This window comes from Protopterus annectens, chromosome 9.part0, assembly GCF_019279795.1.
Source record: "Protopterus annectens isolate FY-2018-M chromosome 9.part0, PAN1.0, whole genome shotgun sequence".
In the NCBI taxonomy this organism is placed as follows: Eukaryota; Metazoa; Chordata; order Ceratodontiformes; family Protopteridae; genus Protopterus; species Protopterus annectens.
The window spans coordinates 977,019,059-977,025,058 of NC_056743.1; positions in this window are offsets into that span (position 1 = coordinate 977,019,059).

The window sequence follows — 6,000 nt, forward strand, 5'->3', positions numbered from 1 at the left end:
AACAATATGCATGCATCTCACACAAAAAGTATATAGGTGACCTCCAAACAGTACATCTGTTCCAGTTATCTGTTCTTATGGTTAGCTTGTGCCTGCAAAAATTGTGTGAAATCCAGAGTGTGAGCAGATACATACGCAAGGCTGTGTGCTTACCCTGTCTTGCCTTGGCCAGGCACTTCACCACAAGCCAACATTTGTTCCCACTAAAAAACTAACCAAGGTGAGTATCACAGCTTCTGTTAACAGGGGGTGTGCAAATTGGATCACAGACCAACAATACACAGTCAAAGTGGGAGATCTCAGCTCAAGCAGCTGCCTTGTCAATTGTGTGGTAACAGTGTGTCAGTGCTGTCTCCCCTCTTGTTTGCCATATACATATCAAAAGTTCCAAAAGAAATCAGAGGATGTGTGGTTAAAAATCTTTGTGCCACTAATGACTGCTGACAAAGCCATGGGTGTTATAACAACTGCACAAATATGCATCACCATACTCTATGTCAATACATGTTCCTGCTTATTTAAAAAAACACCGGAGTACAGTATATCCCAATTATGCATTGATATAGCTTGAAACATGTTGACTGACAAAGGTGTGTACTGTGAGGCAGAAGGCATCCTCTATCCTACATTCGATTAAGGAAGGCATTACATCAACAAAAAGTTTACCATTCCCCTATACTCATCCATCATCAGCCCTATTGATATATATATATAATATTCCCTTTGATAAGTATTGTCCCAGACACCTGCAGGAAGCTGACAGCTATCAGACATCTCTGAGTATGAAAACATCAGACAATCTCCAACATGTCTCTTCTGTGGACAAACTGAAGTAGCTGTCAGTATCAGATATATAGCTTTGAGCCAGAATATTGCCACCTATTCCAGGGACCTCAATGTACAGTGTGACATACATAGGACATGCTGGTAGAGACATACATGTCTCAAAGGTTGTCATTCATCTGAATTAGGACTCCAACTGTATGTCATGCAGAGCACATCCATAAACCTGTTTGAGCCCAGGCTGGCAGACATGATGTGAACATGTTATCCATCATGGATCACTGCTGATTCTATGCTGGACATGGGTGGCCCTTTCTGTAAGAATCATGGGCATGCATTATACATGCCATTGCATATCATATTGTGATGTATGAGCTATAGTTCTAAACACCATCAGGACAATAGCCCTGTCACAGCCTATTAAACTCGGAACCTATGGTGATGTACATGAAAAAAGCAAAACATTATACTGTATTACTGATGTGAGCTGTGTCTGCAGTGCTAACATACAATCCAGAGCTCAGAATCTAATGGGCTAAATTTGGATGTGCACATGTAAGTTAGTACTAAACAATCCTGAAAAAGAGGGTTAGATGCATTAATGATACACATGTCACTGACTGACTCCACAAGCCTTAAAAAAGCATCAGCGAGAAAGCAGAGGAATTATTATGCTAGCAATTGTTTAACTGGCTAACTAGAATATAAATGACAGTTACAATAATCAGGACAACAGCACAAATGGATATATGAAATACATAATAAATGTAGGTAGTCACCCTGTGCATCAGACACATATCTTCAATATCCCTGAAGCCAAAAGATAGACAACAGGGGTGTGGCATAGTCATCATTTCCATAGGGTGGTTTGTGGGGGTGCAGGAGGCCTCAGCTGATGCATAAGGTTAGTGAGTGTGTGTGTGAGTCAGTAAGGTTATCAGCCAACAGGGAACATGTAGATTTAGTGTGTGTGTCAGTAGGTGTCCTCAATGTGACATTGGTGTGTGAGTGTCTTCATGAACACAGCCAAGCTGATTGCTACCCCTACATGTCTGTATGTTGGACAGGTGTGTGTTTTGCATGATGGAGTGAACAGTTCATTGTCTCTGCCCCTGACCGCAAGAACTGGGTCTTCTAGGAGTTGCACTGGCACCTCCATGCCCAAGGTCAGATGGTGTGCTACTACCTGAGGGTGATTGATGTCTGCTGCACATCCTCCCTTCACAGAAACAGCCAGGACCATGACCCCATGGCCTGCTACATCTGGGTGTGGACAACACACTCTCTGATGGAGCAGCAGATGTACTGCCACTACAGGAGTTTGATCAGCTATGGCCCTGTTGGCTCTCAGCAGATTTAGTTGCTGACCTACGCCAACGAGGTCGACACTACCCTCCCAGCAGATGTGCCAACACAGACAATGCGCATTCCATGACAGATGCTCTGCACTCCCTCACAGCCACATCCTGTTATGTGTCATTGAACCAATCCAATGTATAAACAACACAGTGGAGGCAGTCATAGATGTCAGACTGTGCCGCATCTAAAACCCTGAGCATTCTCCTGGTGTGACATTCTAAACATGCCCGTGCCTCCATTATGGCCCTAAGCATATGCTGAGTAACATGTGAAAACCCACTTACACCAGGTGGTGCAGGGACAGCAGGCCTCTGATGAGCAGCCCTAACAATCCTTCTCTGTGGCAACTCACCAACAGCTTGGCTACAGACAGTGTCAACAGACCAGGGAAGCTGTGATAGCCACACTTCCCTGGTCTATATCCTCAACTTCCAACTGTCCGGTATGTATGGCCTCAGTGGAGTGGGTATGCATAGGCATACTGGCTGTGTCTGGGAATCCTGAGTGTGGGTGCTGGATGTCAACTTCTGTGTCAGATTCAGCCTCTGCAACCCCCCGACTCTGCCTCACTTTAGCCACCATCACCACCAGACTCTGATGAGACACTGACATCAGGTGGCACAGGGACACAGAACTACTGCCACATTCACCTCTGATTAAAAAAAAGGACAACATTAATACCTGCACTAGTATGCTGCACTTTACACTGCTGTCACTATTACAGAGATTTAAACATGTCAATCACTTACAGTAAGAAGTGTGAACAAAGCTATAAATAGTGGTTGTACAAAGGCTAATGAATATGGACAAATGTTACATAATATGCTCTTACAAACATATACAACTGATGGAATAACTGGTTTTCCTTCACCATGACATATCTGAAGGGTATGCAGTCTGAATGTGGGATTTGTGTCAGATAATTCAATGTTTGCTATCATTACTGACTTCACAGTAATCTGACATTCGATTTCCATGATCTGTAATACAGGCTGGCAAGATGATTACCAAACTGTGTGCAGTGAACAGGTATACAAACAGTACTGAAATACATACAGCAGGCTTGAAAGGACAGTATAGCAGATATCTTTGCATAGCTGTATATACAGTACAGAAAAATGTAGTTCCCTTATCTATTGCTGCAGCCCTTGAACATTGAATCCCTGACGGTCCTAGGAAAAGTAGAGGAAGACATAATGGGAACAGCACCACACATTTAACTGTACAACAAGGGTTAATACTTTTATTCATCTATATGTACACTCAAATATATGTTATCAGGAATGTTGCTAACATACTTTACATGAGCATAGCACTGCAGCTATCTGATATACCCTGAAACAACATGCATATAGTTTGACACAACTATATACACTTATGACAGAATGCATAAATATTGTAATGATGATGTTATAATGCATCCTTGGCAGCCCCACATGTGATGCAGGAGTGGCACACATATCCAGAACGTATTGGCACAAGGATGACTGGGAGCTGTCCTGTGTGTAGATATGTGGCAGAAATCCCTCTGTGGCAGTTAAAGGACCTAAACGTTGCAACTATCTGATGTACACCCCACCAACAGAACAACCTGCCACACATGAAAACTACATACAGTATTGCAGACTGACTGCAAATGTATTCTACTGATGGTCTAACACAGCCTACCTGGACGCTCCTCTTGAGTAGCAGGAGTGGCACCCACATCAAGGACATATTGGCTGTCGGTCTGCTGGGAGGTTTCCTGTGTGGCAATATTCACTAGAAATTCTTTGTGGCGCTGAAGGGTTCTTCTGATGTGGGCACACCACTGGTGTCCTCATGATCACGTGCCATGTCAGCTGCATGCCTCCTCACTGCATGTATCATGTCAATAGCTCTGTGACGCACCTGCTCATACGTGAGACTGTCTGCCCACCATGTTCAGATTTCTGACAAGACCTTCCCACAGTTCTGCATGCTCAGCAATTCTTTCCCTCCCTCTTGATAGCATGACCTCATGGTGTTGCCTGAGTGCCTCTATCATCAGCTCATTTTCGGCTTCAGATAATAGGGGTCTCCATCTCGGGGGCATATTGTTTAGTGAAAGACGAAATAATGATACCACATATAATGATCACATAAGTACAAATTGTTATACAGATTATGCAGTAAAGGAAGGCTCCCAATACTGAAAAGTGGATTACACTGTACAGATTCATCCTTGTGCAGTAAATAGCAAGTATGGTTACAAAAGTAAGTGAGTAACAAAAGCATTATATTATTTATTGCCCTAACAGATACAGGACTGTGTCCCCAACCAGAATAACATTCCAGTCTAGTTTGTTCCATAGCAGGATTTCATCTTTCCCCCCAACCCCCATAACATAACAAATACCAGGGTCAGGAACAACATTAAGCAAACAGTGTGGAAATGTTAAAGGTACTATCAAAGGATCTTTCCATGAAGCATGTGTACATGGGTAGCACACAGCATTAAACTTTATGCCTACTCTACAGCCTCTGTATTTCTCATATGTCTGATAACGAAGGCCATGTAATGAGTGTATTTCTCACAAATGCATACAGATTACTTCATATGTATTGTTATCCACATTCCAGCATTGGGATTATTTAGGTAACAAGATGAATATATACCTGATAGAGTGCAATACTCCTCTGTTGAAATATAGTAAATACAAAGAAACGTGTTTTTCGATTGTAAGCATGTACTAACTCTCACCAACATCAGTTTACCCAGCTCCTCATTTGCCTTTTTATAATGGAGTACATCAATGATTGATTGCACGTGTCCTACTCGGTGCTTCTGAGATGCTAATTACAGCACACACAGCTGAATTGCATGGTAATCAGCAATCCTGCGGAGCTAGTCCACAAGATATAAAACCATTTATGATGTCTTCACATTCACACAGACATTGCTGGCAGTAACCATACACAGAGAAGGTGGAACTTCTTCTAGGGCACATAGACCCTGGAGGAACCGAGAAAACTCTTTCAGCAGTGACTCACAGCAGAGATGAGTGCAGGAAACCCTCCCAGTGGAAAGTAAGGTATGTGTTTAAATGCTATTTGTAGTCACAGAGACATTTCACAAAGTAGCATGGGGCATGCTTGGTGAGTTACAGGCATCACCATCCAAGATCTTTAAAACATCACAGCATGGTATGCTACAAAATGGCAAAAGTGAACATTATTTCTGAGTATATATTTAGAGGAATGCTACAACTCTATCATGTATTGCATTATCCTAAAATAATATGTGCCTTACATTAGAGTCATGTACACATGACAGCAATAAATGGGGAACAGGATAGGGTCTACATTAACCATGAGGTGTACAACTCTAACTGCTAAAGCATGTTGAACAGCATGTGTATCATCTGCCACATGTGTGCTGGCAAACCTGCCAGTTAACATGAATCCCATATATGCCCCCTCCCAAATGCTCAAGGTGTGTGCCCTGTTGGATATCTCACAGGCTCACATAGGGGTGGATGCCTCGGATCCACACCCACAAAATAACTGTCAATGCTTGTTCATGCTAGTCAACATGGCTTTACTTATTTGTGATTGAATAACACATTCCTTCGTAATATCCTTAAACCTTGTAAAGACAATAGTATAGAATTGTTTGAAATTACACTCGGTACAACAGTACCGATCAGATGATTGCTGACTGACCAAGGAACACAGCTTGTTAGGACAGTGTTGTATATTTGAAAACAGGATTCATAACAGCCTGTGTAAAGAATATGTGAATTATATTCCATGTTGAAAGTTTCACTACGTGTACATCTGACGTGTAGTACTTATAAATGTACATTAACTGTTGAAGTTGCTTGTGTGCTGAATGAC